This window comes from Cheilinus undulatus, linkage group 17 (assembly GCF_018320785.1).
Source record: "Cheilinus undulatus linkage group 17, ASM1832078v1, whole genome shotgun sequence".
NCBI classification, from domain to species: Eukaryota; Metazoa; Chordata; class Actinopteri; order Labriformes; family Labridae; genus Cheilinus; species Cheilinus undulatus.
In genome coordinates, this window is record NC_054881.1 from 31,370,748 (window position 1) to 31,387,094 (window position 16,347).

The 16,347-nt window shown below is 38.9% G+C and overlaps 1 protein-coding gene across 2 annotated transcripts in view; it reads right to left on the bottom strand.

Annotated features, from left to right (window-relative positions):
- lrrtm4l1 (leucine rich repeat transmembrane neuronal 4 like 1) overlaps positions 1–16,347 on the bottom strand; it is a 148,274-nt gene that overhangs the window by 48,910 nt on the left and 83,017 nt on the right. Inside the window, exon 3 of one of the 2 annotated variants that reach the window (XM_041811221.1) lies at positions 10,336–10,392. The exons of the other annotated variant lie outside the window; for it this stretch is intronic. The gene's annotated coding sequence lies outside the window, so the exon portion shown is untranslated. Of the gene's footprint in view, positions 1–10,335; positions 10,393–16,347 lie in introns of those variants that run through there. 2 annotated transcript variants of the gene reach the window in all.

Consider the following 16,347-nt stretch of genomic DNA (forward strand, 5'->3'; position numbering starts at 1 on the left):
AAAGAAACCAGATCTGTCGTGGATGTCGTGGAGCAGACTCCTCAGTGAGTGACACATCAGAAGATCTTTTGTCCCACTTGTGGTTAATGAACGAGCATCTTTGATGTGTTTGTGCAGCTGAAGTGCAGATGTTTCTGTTTCTTTGCCAGAACTGGTCTGAACAAAACAGCCTCAGGTGGATTTCCAGTTGGAGCAGAGTCAAGCCCGATGTTTTTTTAATCCCATGGAAATTTGAATTGATCATATTTCTAATCTGTCTGACAGAGACACATATTTATGTGGCACAGTGTATTAAATCTCATCTGTATTTCATCCCTAATACCAGACACATGAAATGACTAGTGAAATGGGGCCACATGACAAATACGCACCGATTCATAGCACTGTTTCATTTGCAAGCAACAACCACTCACTCCATTCATGTAATCCTTTCACTTAGGAAAACAATTTCCCACATAGGGCATTTGCATGTGAACAGAATAGTAAAAATGATCTGAAATCACAGGCGGCCAGGCTCAGAGTAAACAGAGACTGATTCAGTTTTGATTTTAGACTTAGGGAAAGAGGAGGAAAGTGTTACTCATACATTTTTTAGCCCTCCCCTATCAGAAACAGCTCTGACCTTTTGATGAAAGGGCTGCTTGTCTAAAGATTACTATCAGCCTGATAGGAATCAGGCCTGGATCCTCTGAATTATTTCATGTTACTGCCTCCAAACTTTATGATATATATACTTTTTATCTCTGTGTACCAAAAATAGATTTGTCACTTTTCATATTTTGTGGACTGCAGGAGCCAAATGGTCAGGATCCTGCATCCGCGCCTCAGCTCGGATCAGAGAGGATAAAATATGAAATCATAAAACCTCATATTATGCAAAATTGGATGACTCTAAGGGTTTTTTGGAGACATGGTACGGAAATTAAAATGCATCCAAAAATAACAGGAGTCTGGCTGAGTGCTTTCAATCCAACAAAGGGAAGACACAGTTTGTATCTGGGCTTCTAGGCCTCCAGTTTTCCAGTTCTGTAGCCAACAAGGACAAGCTTGTTTGAATAAGTTTTCTGTTGTGTTCCTACAAGTACATTAATTTGCTGGATTCTGTAGAGCCATGGCATGCCAAGGAAGAGCCAGTAATATAAATATGTGATGTTGTTTAATGTGCACGGAGACTATGGGAGAATACAAGGCCTGGGATTTTTGTCTAAAAAAATCATGCCCATCCTGTAGGGCTGTAGTCAACCCAAGACAAACTTGATATTACAGCCACTCATCAACAAATCTACAGGTGGTTATCTCTAGATCAGCCTAGCATAAATCAGCATTTTTAATCTCTATGTTGTGCTGACATAAAACTTGGTTCAGAACTATTTTTTTTTTTATAAGAGAGGGGGGTTCACATCCTGTTTGGCCTGCAGCACCCTAAAGCAGGCCTGCCAGGTCCCTGGCAGACCCAAAGAGGGGGGCCCTCCCCAGATGTGATTTATTAAAAGTATCATTTCACGTGTGTAGGATCAGTAGCATTGGTGCTAACAGTTACTTTATTATGGAGCTGATAAGTATGTCATGCTATTATTGGATTCTGATGTTTAAACAATTAATTTGGGCTCTTTTTTACCCTGTTTTGACCACTTCTTCTTCCCATTTTGCCAGATTTATGTGCCACTATTATTAATCATTTTTCATCAGTTTTGAGCAATTTTACCAATTTTTTGCCAAATAATATAAGTTTTGCCTCATTTTAACCCATTTTCCCCACCCATGTATGCCACTTTAAGTCATTTTTGCCTCTTTTAACCAATTTTTGCTACTCTTGAAATCCCGTTTCACCATCCCTGCCCTTTTCTGCCACTTTTAACCCGTTATTTTGCTACTCTTGTATCCATTCCACATTGGTTTTCTTTTTGCGTATTTTGCCACTTTTAACAAAATGTCACCAGTATTAAAACCCTTCCACCACCTTTTCCACCCATTTTTGCCAAATTTAACTGCATTTCACTGATTGTTAAGCCCATTTTTTGCCACTTTTGAATCCCTCTTTAATTCTGTTTTAAGAAAACAGATGTACATTTTTAAGAAGGCTATACTACGCCATAAATAGATTTCAAAAATGTTGCTTTAAGAGTTGTTTTTAGTCAAGTAAATAGAATAAAACATGGTTATCACCATTTAACTTTACAGTGGATGATGATTTTCCTCACCTTCATGGGCTCCTAATTTAGCTGGACCCCAGAAAGCTCTCCCCTTTATCCCCCCTTATGGACGGTCTTGCCATGAAGCATTTGAAGGTGTCCACAGGAATTGTGACCACCATTACTCCAGCTCAGAGTGGATTTTTCCTGTCTTTGATGGAAAGCTGACTGACTAGAATATTGATGGGAGAGGTTATTAAAGCTTTAAAAATGATTCCCTTCAGGGCATGTGGGTGTTATCACTAACCTCGACACTGTAGGCTACTGAAGCGTCTTGCTATCCAGGCACTGAAACTGTGTTGAGGAGCTATGGACCAGTGGTCTTTGAGTGCATCTGTGACCACTGTGGGTCAGGGAAAGAGACCTTAAGCAGCTCTGGTGGCAATCTTCCCTCTAATTTTCCTCCTGAGTAGGCATTCAACTCCCCTGAGCACCTACCTACTTCAGCAACTGTGGGTGACATCACACGCGTACACTACATCCACATGGCATCACCTCTCTAATGATTAATTACCAGTTACAGGGTCTGAAAGACACACACACACACTGGATTCTTCACATGGGGGGGATATTTTGGAAACTTAAACATACACTGATGAGTTGTTGATTTTTTTTATGAAAAACAGACTAATATAGTGTTGATGCCTCTATTTGACCTTTAAAAGAAAGAAAGCCAATTATCAATTTATCATTTATATTAAAAAAGTTTACCGAAAATTCCACGAAAAAAAAATCAAATTTCAAGCAGGGCAAGCAGGTCCTCAACATTTCAAAGTAAATTCCACCAAATTAAGTAGTAAACTGATAAAATAAATAAATAAATAAATAAAAAACAACTAATAAATTCCCCCCAGAAAATTCCAAGAAAAATTATGGAAAATATTCAAAATAATCCCCCCCTCAAAAAAAAAAAAAAATCTTTAAAAAAAAAACCTGAGCAAAAATCAAAGTAGTTCAAGAAAATGTTGAAAGAAATTCCCCATCAAAATTTCTAATCAGTCTTAAAATTTTTCAAATAAATTCCTCAATTCCCATAAAGCACCAAACATTTTAAAGACCCCTTCAAATTAAACTCTCCAAAATAAATACGCTCATATCTCCAAAAACCTTGAAGAAAAGTTCCTACTCATTTCAAAAAAATTACTTTAACTATTATGGCAACTCTGGATGATCATCTACAAATTGTTGTAAATTGGGTAGAATAGGGAAGCTGAAACGTAACAGTGTCCTCACATATACATGCAGGGTCTGTTACTAGATTGCTGCACAGTAAATTTGTCTGTACAAGAACATTACTGTGCATTAACTGTTTTTCAAGTGGACCTCATGGTAGTAATGACAGTAATCTTGGGATGTGTACTATAATTCTCTGCAGAATAAGGGCCTTAATAGTAGGCCTCACAACGTTGGACATCACGGTAATGACCGTAATCTTTTGAGGCGCAATCTAGAATGTTCAGTATGAAAACCAACACATTATTTAAGGGAATGAAACTGATGAAAAGGAGACAGCATATACATAAAACCACCAAAGAGAAGAGAGAACAACAGTCCAAGCTTGAACAACAAGTATCCATAGCTGACCAATAGCACAGCTGTATCATGTACTCAAGTTATAATCCCATTTCAGTGGGAAGTTTTGTATTTTTCTATTGAATACATTGTTTGATAAAGAGCATGTTATTGATGCTTGGAAGAGATCACTTGGCCTTTTTTATCCAATGACTATGAAAATTTACAATGCTTATAAATAAAAGGAGCCCCTAGGATTTTTTTTTACCCTTTTATTGATTTTTTGAGTCATTGCCAATATAATTTGGCTTTTTTGACATTAAGAGTACAAAACAGACTCTAATGTCAAAGTGAAAACAGATTTTCACAAAGTAATGTACATTAAATGAATATATGTAATGTAAAATAAGTGACTGCATAAATGTTCCCCCCCTTCAAGTCAGCGTTTTAGCAGATGTGCCTTTGGCTCCAATCACAGTGCTGAATCTGTGTGGACAGGTCTCAGTCAGGCTTGCACATCTGGACACAGCAGTTTATTATTCCCTTCTTCTTTGCAAAACTGCTCAAGCTGTCAGGTTTCCCGGGGATTGGGCATAAACAGGCCTTTTCAATCCAGCCACAAATTCTCTCGTGGATTGAGGTCTGGGCCGATGAAGCATCCCCACAGCATGATGCTGCCACGTCCATGCACAGCGGGGATGGTGTGTTTGGTGTCTGCGAAACATGGCGTCTTGTCTGATGGGCAAAAAGCACCATTTCGGTCTCATCACACCACTTGACCATGGAGTCTCCCATCTCTCCTTCAGAGTAGTCTTAGGTGTCTTGGTGGCCTCTCTCACTTGTCTCCTTTTTGCACGGTCACTTAGCTTATGAGGAAAGCCTTGGATATTTTTTGCATCCATCCCCTGACTTATGCTTTTCAAAAACCTTTTCTCTAAATTGCTTGGAGTGTTCTTTTGTCTTCATGGTGTAATATGTATGCACTTTACCTTGCATGTCTTAGAAATAAAGGAGTAAAACATTCAAGACGGTGAATACTTTTTAAAGGTGCTGTATGAATTCCCAAATGAAGACGCAGTAGTCAACTACACAGACAGCTGATTACACCGTGTTCAACATTATTACGCAAACAACGTTTTTCTCTGATTTTTCTAGATATCAATGCAAATGACAGTCATAATATTTTTCAAGTCATCAGCAGTTAGAGTATAATTCAAATGTTTTTGAACAAACTTCATAATGATAACTATTATTTTCTAAAAATACAAACCTCAAAATGCACTTTTCCACATGTTCCACATTATTAAGCAGGCCACAGGTTTCAGCAATATGGGAAAGAAAAAGGATCTCTGCTGCTGAAAAGTGTCAAATAGTGTAATGTCTTGGACAAGGAATGAAAACATTCGATATTTCAGGAAAAATTAAGCATGATCATCGTACTGTGAAGAAATTTGTGGCTGGCTCAGGGCACAGACGGGTTTGTGCAGATAAAGACATAATGAGGAAGGTTTCTGATGGACAAATACATCAGATTAAGAGAGCAGATGCTAAAATGCCATTACAAAGCAGCAAACAAGTATTTGAAGCTGCTGGTGCCTCTGGAGTCCCACCAACCTCAAGGTGTAGGATCCTCCAGAGGCTTGCAGTCGTGTATAAACCTACTATTCAGCCACCCCTAACCAATGCTCACAAGCAGAAATGGTTGCAGTGGGCCCAGAAATACATGAAGACTCATTTTCAAACAGTCTTGTTGACTGATGAGTGCTGTGCAACCCTGGACAGTCCTGATGGAGGAGTAGTGGATGGTTGGTGGATGGCCAACGTGTCCCAGTGAGGCCGGGATGTCAACAAGGAGGGGGCGGAGTCATGTTTGGGCCGGAATCATGAGGAGAGAGCTGATAGGCCCCTTTAGGGTCCCTGAAGGTGTGAAAATGACCTCGGCAAAGTATACAGAGTTTCTGACTGACCACTTTCTTCCATGGTACAAAAAGAGAATCATGCCTTCTGTAGCAAAATTTTCTTCAAGCATGACAATGCTCCATCTCATGCTGCAAAGAATACCTTTGTGTCATTGGCTGCTATGGGCATAAAAGGAGAGAAACTCATGGTGTGGCCCCCATCCTCCCCTGACCTCAACCCTACTGAGGACCTTTGGAGCATCCTCAAGCTAAAGATCTATGAGGGTGGGAGGCAGTTCCCATGAAAACAACAGCTCTAGGAGCATATTCTGACATCCTGCAAAAAGAATTCTAGCAGAAACTCTCCAAAAACTCACAAGTTCAATGGATGCAAGAATAGTGAAGGTGATATCAAAGAAGGGCTCCTATGTTAACATGGAACTTGTCCTGTTAAGATGTTTTTGATTGAAATAGCTTTGATTTCAGTAAATATGAGCCCCTGATGCTGCAATTTCTACAAATTTTCAGTTCTGTACAACCTATAAAATGTTTTAAAAAGCTGTTGTGCTTAATAATGTGGAACAGTGCATTTTAGGATTTTTTTTTTTTTAATAATTTTTGTCATTATGAATTTTGTTCAAAACATTTGAATTATGCTCTAATGGCTGATGACTTGAAAAATATTCTGTCATTTGCATTAATATTTAGGAAAATCAGAGACAAACGTTGTTTGCATAATAATGTGGAACGCGGTGTATTTGTGTGCTCCTCTTCATCCTGCAGATCTTATCAGGCTTATTCCATGTGCATTGAACCAATTGTACAAGATACTTTCAATGTTCAGAACTTTCCAAGAGAAAGCATAACTTTCTATTCTTTCCTCCTCTGAATAAAGGCAGAAAATACTGACTTTTCAGACTAACAAGGGTCACTCTAAGTAGAGAAGCAACTTTAAGCAGCATAACATATCTCTTCAACTACAGAGTGGACCCCGTGGGTGGCTGTGGCTGCTGCCTGATTCCAGCAAACGAATAATATGCCTATAGGGCACCATTGAAAAATGTGTGATCTCCACAAATGTCTCTGCTCCCTTCTGAAAACCACACTTTAATAATTCAAACATTTGCAGGAAAAATGCTGGAGCATGGTAGGATTAAAATTAATGTGACAAGAGGGAAAAAAACTGCAAATACAGTACATATACAGTCCATTTAAAGTATCAACACAAGCTGAGGCCATTACATGGAGAAAGAACTGGCAATTGGAGACAAGTTGTTCAAAAATGAAGACGACGATCAAGGACAGGAAGTGTTGTCTGTCCTTCGTGTCTGAACATCCTTAGAAATATAAAATGAAAAACTTACCTGGCAACATTTTTTTATTTCTATCAGACATAGTGTCCTCTAATTTGTACTAGGCTATGATGTGTGCAATTTAAAGTATGAACCACTAACAAAGGACTCCCATGGCAAATTTAGGAATGCACAAATACCCACCTAAAAAGCCTTACTTTTCCAACATTCTGCATTAAAAAGAAATTGCATTCATCTTCTGAATGCTTTAAAGGTCATGAAATAGAAACAAACATCTTCATCATCATATTGAATATAACTGATCAATCGGTTGTGTATTTAAGCTTTCATTAGGATCTGCAGCCCTAGTCTCTCTCTCTCTCTCTCTCTTTCTCTTTCTCTGTCTGCGTGGAACATTTTGCCTGATTGCACATTATCACCATCGTCATAATGATATAAATAGCACCTGGAAAGGCATGGTTCCTCCTTTCTTCCCGCTCTCAATTCCAGCTTCCTTTCCTGCAGGTTTTATTTCCCCTCATTGTTGAAACTCAGTTGTCTCACTGTCGGCTATAAAACTGCAAATGAGGTATCAAAGGTGTTACATGGGAAGCTTAAATAAGACAGATGGGTTGATGAGCATGAACGCTAAATCCCTGTGGGATTAATGTTACATGTAAGGATTATACTATAGCCTTCACCATACACTTTCTACTGATTTAAAAAAAAAAAATCATTATTTTTAAGGAGTAAAAATATAGTTAATGGTCCATCATGAGTTTTGCAGGATTACTAAAATGATCATAAAATGAAATGCTATTATGCATGTATGTTTTATCCGGCTTCTTTGACTCTTGTTTGTTCCAATCTAAAATGTTGCATTCATCTGATAACTTGAAATAAATATTGGCACAGATGATCATTTCTCCCTCAGGAAAAAATGTTTTAACACTTTTGCATTTCCCTTAACAATTTAACTCGAGTAATCTTCATATCAAATTTTTCATTTTGTCAGCTATTTTAATGTGTGGTCAAAATCAAGCAAATTAATCACAATGCAATCATCTTTTCAGAAGTGCATGCAAGATTTTTAGCCTAGAAGAGAAGATAAATTGAAATGTTTTTTCATATAATTTCCAATAAATGTTTTTGTTGCAGTGGGAAAGTTTGGTGAGGCTGATACCCGTCCCAACGGTACTCTTCAGACTGGCAGTAAACTAATGCCTGTATATTGGGGACATCTGGCACTGGATTTATGACAGAACACTGTCCATTGATCTGGTCCCCTGACTGCAGTCAGGAAATGCTGTCAAATGTGGGTTTTTTTTTCATATTTTGTCTGTTTGTGTTGACACCAAAACTTGTGAAAACAAAGTTGTGTCTAACAATGAGGATGATGCTTTTAGAGCCAGGATGCTGCACCATTGTGCAAAGGGCAATCAAGGAGTCGAGTATAGACCAGTGGATCTCAACTGGTCTAGCTCATGGCCAACCCCCAGCATATGATGACAAATCAGGGCCTACATTTTAACAAAAATAAGCCACCTACATTTATATAATGAAGAATGGGGCCTTTTGAACCCAAAAGACATTCATTTTTTTATAAATCTATTTCATCAGACTTTGCTAAATTGCCTGCATAACATCACATTTAGCGCCCATCTCCGTTTTTGTCTCTAAAAATAACAGCACAACACAGACTCTTAGGGAATAAAACTCTTTTTGCCCCAAAGTTTCTTATTCAGGAGCACACATCTACGACCCACTGAAAAAAATTCCACAACCCACTTTTAACAAACAAGTGTTTATGCAGTAAATGCTGCTGGAACTGGTCCTTCACTAAGCCCCTCCCTAAACCGGCTACTGTCCAATCTGACATGAGCAACCATAGCTATGCACGGGAGGCCTGTCAAGCTTTCAGTAGAGGTCGGTATGCCATATCAGTGTGCCTATATGGGACCTGAAAATCTGCTCATACTCCAGATGTTTGGAGTGGAATGTAGTAATCCTTTGCTTTCCTAAAGCCAAAAAACCACCATGTTTGTTCCAACTGGGTCATATATTCCTGTTTGAACCTGCCCTAAACCCAAGACAGTAGTGTAACCGAGCTCAAAAGGACACCAAAGCTGTTGTTCCCTTGTTATAGCCTGCTTGTTTACAAAGATTAGACATGATCGGACTGTGAAAATGACTATCAAAAGTCATTATTTCATGTCTCTGTTTGTGATCAGCTGCATTCCTTACATACATCCAGCCAGCTTCAACATTCTTGGCAGTGTTTCACACATGAGCAACACTTAGCTTCAAATTAGCTCCCATTTAGCCCATTAGCCACTAACCTACAGCTGCCAAATAACATCCTCTACAGAAAACACCAACAAATCATTACAACAAACAGCTAACCATGAGTCAGATACTGTTAGACACCACTTTAAAGCTCAGCGTTTCAAATGAAACTGGAGTCTTACCATCCAATTACTCATAAGCTGATGAACTCAGCTGTAGCAGCTGTTTACTTTAAACTATGAAATCCAATCATGGTGGTTTATTTGAAGTAGTGGAAAGAGAAATACCTCCATTGTGGATAGCTCAGCGATGTTGTCCTGTGGTTCTCAACTTGTCAAGCATCAGGACCCACCACCATCCCCTTAGTGCCACTAGAATTTAGCAGTTTGCAGTTTACCCAGTTTGGACCCCAGATACATCAAAACATAATTAAAAAAGATGCAGGGACCCATGGAGGTTAGCCAAGACATGGACCAACCTAAATTTCAATTACCTTTAATTTTGAACCCAAATACTATAAGAGCCAGAAGAAATACACATTTCACTTAGTTTTGCCTTTTTTTGAAAACAAAACGCTCTCTTCTTGAAATAGTTTTAGCCTTTATTTCTGTAATATTTACATTATGGTTGGGCTCACTGGATTAGGACAGTAATGTCAGCATGTATAGCCAGGATAAGACTTGCTGCAAGTTATTTCAGTCCACTTAAATGTGGGTTTAGATGGGCAGGGAGGGCCCATTTACTGGGCCTTTCAGAAGCCCAGCTATTTCTGTAAGAGGTCCTATATACACAAATGCTTACTCTGAAATTAATGGTCAATATAGCTTGGCTTCAGCTCCTTAATTTCCATGTAGAATCGTACATATAAGAGTAAATGCAGATAAAATCCACTACAAACAAAGCAACTGGCAACTTTAAGCATGGTGAGAGTGGTTAGGATCAAATTCCCTTTAACAGAAAGAAACCCTGAGCAGAGCCATTTTGTTTTCAAGTTATTGATAGAATCATTCTGTTAAGCCTGCAAATAGTGTTAAACAATTTCCAGAGAAGACTAACTTAACCATGTTGCATTCATATCTTCAAAGAAAAAGCCATAATTTCTTGCTCTAGAACATCCAGGAGTCGGGCCTGTTCAGCTGCTGAGTCCCAGTTCATTTGGCAGATCACAAGTTGTGTGGTGACTTCACTCTGACTCACTCCAGTGGTATAAGCCTAAAGAAAAAAAATGATTTTCTGAGACTTTACTTGCAGTTAACGAGGATAAAGTTTGCTGAAAAAACATCCTGATGCAGGCTATTAAAAAGTAACATGCAAGCTTTGGCAGGTATTGCCTGAGGAAAAGATGAAAACAAATTCTGAAATGTTGTTAAGCTGACGTTTTAGAGTGTCTATAAAAAGTATTCAGCCCCTTGGACGTTTTACCATTTAATTGATTTTATAAATCAATCATGGTCAATATAATTTGACTTTTTTCACACAACCACAAACATGAAAAAACCCTTTATTGTCAAAGCAAAAACGGATGTCTACAAAGTAATGTCAATTACATAAAATGGTGAATCTACTAAATGCTGATCGATGGAAATAGGAACCCCAGCCATGCTCACAATCCAGACCCTGAGTAAGGATTCTACATCCTCATGTTCAATCTGTAAACAGACATTATGCAAACAGCAGCTCAGGAGAAACAGCACCAGTCCAACCTTACATACCAAGTCAAAACCGAAAAATAACTATACTGCAGCATAATACTGGACAGTATATGAGGCAGCACAGGGCAGGGTTGTACTACTTCTGTCTGTCTCTGTATTAGATATGAGTGAATCAAAGTAACGATGGCAACATGTTTGTTTTCTGTCTGTCAGCCATCAGCAATATACAGCAGTGTCCTCAGTTGGCCCAACCCTATCCCCTGTACAGCGCTAAGAAAAAGGATTGCCACACCAACAGGAGCACATCTGCGATCGATGTAGCAGCACCTGTGGGCTAGTTCAGGCAAGCAAGTGAAGCTGCACTGATTTCACACCAACATGCATCATTCTCCACAATCACCTGACAAACATCCTCCCAAATTGGCCGTCTATTTAGGCGGCAAGATTTGCGGTCGCTTCCTCTGCTCTGTCAGTGTCAGCTTTGCCCAGATCCAGTCCTGTGCTTTTGCTTCCAGCCCCCTGATGTTGTGAGGCATGATGGGGGTGAAGCCTTTGCAAAACATAACTCGCTGCAATTAACAGTTCAAACCATTACAATCACAGCGCCTGACTTCAATAGATATTTTTCTACATGGATCAATTGTCAGAAAATGTTGATTCTCAAAAGCCTGAGGTTTCATCTTCAAATCAATGTTTTAACAAAACAAGATGTTCTTTAAATACTTTACTGCCAGTTCCATTAGAAGTTTTCTCACCTAACAACCTATTGCATTAGTCAGAGAAATTTTTCTTTGGCTTCACTGGAGTTGATCATATAACAGCAGTGTCTCCAGTTCAAGTCAGGACAGCAAACCTTCACGACTTGTCATTTCATATCTTTCTCTAACATAGTCATTTCCTCTCAGGGCTGCAAGTTTTGTAACCTGTCTGTTTGCTCGTTAAAGGGTAACTGAACACCAGGGTTTCAGCTGAGGTGTATCTACCCCAGAATCAAAACAAATACATGCCTTTAGACTGTTAATGCATCAGCATGGACAGGAGGAATAAGTCACGCCCACTCCCTCAATTTTAGTCAACATCACAACATTTATTAACAGGTTTAGCTAGCTTATTTAGCCATGATTGACAAACTGAGAAGCAGCATGCACAGTAGTCACAGAGCAGGATGTGCAATGTTAGTCACGTGATCTGTAGCATGTTTTGCTGACACTTCTGTGCTGATTAAAGTAAACCAAAACTGTGAGTTTTCTCATTTCCAAGACTAATCCATGAATAACTAATCTGCATTAAAACCAGCCTGAAATCACCACCAGCAGTCAGAGAACTGAGCACTGTGCATGCAGAGTCTGTTTACCCTTGCATCTACATTCAGTCTGCAGGTGACACCGCTGCCATCACAGATACACTGACATGATGTTCCAGGCAGACGCTCAGAAACAGGAGGCTGATTTTAAGTGAGTGTATTCCCTCTATCAGAGGTGCCTGGTCCTTTTGCTTGTAAATACACGGTCCATTTAATCCTAAATTACACTCATGAGGCTGGCCTTAACACAACTTCGACGTAAGAAACACAGATGTTGTTTATAAAGTTTATGAAGAAACAAGTAGGTTCATCCACCTGTTCTCATTCTCCCTTTTTCCATGCATGTAAGTATTTGTCAGAGCCATTGTCAGAAGGCTGCATGGTGTGTGATACTATGTGAAAATGTCTTAACCCTTTAGGACTGACATCATACAGCAAGAAGAGACACAGGTTACACAAGTTAAATAACTTTTAAACCATAAGTCATAGCCACTTAATGTGTTTTCCTCTTGCAGTCTGCCATTGTGCTGTTCTAATCCAGCTAGCCATGCCTTATAGCCCTTATAGTACCTTTTCTAGTGAGCCTGGAACTTGGGTGACTTTCCAGGCAATTTAGAAATTAAATCTACACAAGTAACTCCAAAGTTGAATGCCTTTTCTATCAATTTTTTTATCCATTCCTGATCTTATCCACTGCTAACTTAGCTGTAGCCACCATATTGTTTTGTCACATGGGCTGCAACAATTAATGACAGGCTGTTCCGGCGCCGTGTCATGCGTTGCCAAACCGCGCATGTCTGGCTCGACAGATCATGAACAGGACAGCCTGAAAGTCTCCTAATGGAGAGAAAGAGAAACAGAGAGCCTGTGATGTCACTGCAGACAGGAACTGCTCTGAGAAATAGCTCATAATCAGCTAATATAAAAAAAGTATTTTTTTATTGAGATTTTTTGTAAATGTGAATATTTTGTCTTTATAGTTTACTGTGTCACATGTAAATATTTTTGAGTTTTGATTTCTATTTATTTTTTCTTTTGCCTCTATTGTCACATAATTTGTTTAAAATTCAAGTGACAATGCTGCAGCACACATTTTCTTAAAGCCAAGGTTGTCCAAAAAAAAGGATATTTAGAGCTTGACAGGGTTGATATTTTACAAGCTTTTTAAGACAAGAAGACCAGGTGAGACTGAATGGTTAAAACAGCTAAGGGCTTAGAGGGCTAACCCGTAGAAATCCAGGTGTAATGAGTCCACTGAATCATTTGGAGTTCAAGCACAAACCCGGTGTCTTCAGAAAGGTAAAAATGACGTTTTATCCAAAACTGTCAGACCCACTGTTGCTGTTTCTGGTATTGAGTAATAAAACAAGAAATAAAAGGTTTTTTTTTTTTCCCATCTGAAGTTGTATTGTGAAACAGAGGCCTTTATGACTGTAGCTGGGTGGTATTAGCTGGTATAGCATTGCTAGTAATTTCAGGAGACTAAAGAGTAGACTATGGAAAACAACAATAGCAAATTTTAAATGATTAAAAATCAGTCCATGGTTGTTATGGGTGTAATTATGTTTTTGGCAAAAAAGTGACTGTATTTAGGTTGTGGAGACCCTCTCTGATGCATCAGGACCGTTTTTGATGGAATTTTATGATCAGAAGAGTACGGGAGCTCTTCTAATGATGAATTATGTCAAATGTTTTAAAAACTAGAAATGTTTTAAAATGTAGTGTATATTAAAGATACTTCATTTATCAGCTTTATTTTTCTCAAACACATATTTTAGAAAGAAGAAAAAAATTGTGATGGTAGGATCAATATCATTCAGTCTTTGTGGTCACTCCTGAGTTCTGTGATGATGAAATCTGGCAACATGCATCACCTGTGTCTTCATCAGCCAATAGGAAATATAATTTGCACTAACCAGGTTTTAACCCATTGAGGGCAGTCACTGTACAACATAAAAATAAGAATTTAAATACTCTAATTTTGATTTTGGACCTAATTTGATCAACAGCTAGCCATACGCATAGAAATTCAAATGAAAAATGTTTTCTGGGGGTTGAGATACTTTTTAAAGGTTATCATCTAACTTTTTCCCCCTCCATTCTTTGAACTGATGATAAAATAGTTAACTAAGATGCTATTATTGTTGTAAAACTATTTGTAGATGCATACAAAGATCTGTACACAAATCTTTAAATATATAGATTGATGTGCAAATGTGTGCACAAATCCACAAATGTGTGCATCCTTATAAATGTGTGTACAGGCCTTCAAATGCATGCACAGAATTGCCTTGCCTGTGAGCCTGCGCTGAGGGCAACACCCAATGCTTACTCTTACAGATCTGAGTACACATTTGCAGATCTGTACACACATTTGTGGATTTGTGCACACATTTGCAGATCTGAAGACACATTTGTAGATCTGTGCACATATTTGCAGATTTGTGCACACATTTGCAGATCTGCACACACATTTGTAGATTTGTGCACATATTTGCAGATTTGTGCACACATTTGTGGATTTGTGCACACATTTGCAGATTTGTGACGAATTTGTGGATTTGTGCATGCTTTTTTGGATTTGTGCCTGCATTTGCAAATCTAAGATTTTGCAGATTTTGTAAAAAAAACTTTGTATGCATTTGCACATAGTTTTGCAGCAATAATAGCTCTGTATTTAACCTTTCTTATGAAGGAATTCCAGTTAATATGAAGAAGTTGGCAACATTTTCCCATTATTTTTTCTGTCAATCAACCTAGCAATAAATCATGTAAATGTAAAATACACCTTTCCACATTTCTAGGAATAAAGCTGCAGGAATGCACTTTTTATAGTGACAGTAAGAGGATGTAGGCAGGTGTATTGTTCATTTTAATTAAACTTTCATTGCACCATGCTGTAAAGTTATTATACAGATAGTTTCACTTCAGTATCTCACATTTTTGTATGTTTGTGCATTCCTGCCGGCGTTGCAGTTATTAGGAGTGTGGCAGAATAAGATGTTTGTGTGTTTTTTTGACAGAACAAGTGAAGGTGGGTGGGTTGATGCTACTGTTATCTGCGGATAAAGTATACAGCAACTGCCAACGCCTGTGGCAAGAGGAAAGGAGGGGGAGAAGGGGGGCAGATAGAAGATTATAAAATTCAATTTAGGGCAATGGAGGGGGTGGATCTTTTATATAAGGTGCCACAGAGCTTCTTCCCCCCTTTCAGTCGAAGACACAAACACACAAGCGTGCACGCACTTTCTAAAATATGCTGTAGAACCCTCCCTCTGTGTTTTTGTTGTGAAATCCAGTAAAACAAGAGATCCCTGTTTGTCTTAGCTGCAGGGCCGAGCCGAGCTTTAGATGCTGCTAATAATACACTGCTCATTGGGGTTTGAGTTAGGTATGACTGTATCGCTGCATGTGTGATAGGGAGAAGTGCCTGGGGTGAAGAGCAACATTTACACCATTTTTCAGGACGTGCATCATCATCCAGCTCAGCCTCTGCAGGGAGGAGTCATTTTGAGGATGACCCAGCAATTGAGGGAAGAGGGCATGAAATTGCCCCTCTGAGATAGTTAAGAGGTTGTTGCCCTGGAAAAGTGGAAACGTTTCTCACTGAGGGGTTGGCAGACATTGTCGCCCAGGCATCTGCTCTCATGTCGGCATTTTAAAATGATGATAAACTGAGATGTTTCTCTGTTTTCTCAACCAGAAAAAACACGAGCGGTGCAGAGAGAAACCTTTGTCTTGGCCTCATTAGCCCTTGTGTTACCATCAGCAGCAGTTTAGTTATTGGCTGACAGCAGCGGCGTGATGCTGCTCACAATCTAAGGTTACACTTGGGGAATTTAGAAATTGAACAGAAATACAAAGCTTCCAATAAACTATAAAACACCTCTGAATAATTCACTTCTTTAAAACTCTATCTTACTTGATCACAGAAACGATGAACTTAATAATTCAAGACCAGGGAGGTTCTATGATGCACACATTAAAAGCTGCAGTTTCCGAGCCTGGAAGGGAGAATTTGAAGGGAGAGAAAAAGAGTGAGAGCAAAGGACTTAACTGGAACATGAGACCTACTGTATATTCATTGAAATCTCTCTCCGCGCGTCTACACTTAAGCTTTAAATGGTTCTGTAAAACTGATGAGGTAAAGGGGAGAGGGAGCGGAAAATGAAAGTGTTCCTCTAACTGTTTTTTGGACGAACGCCTGTCAAG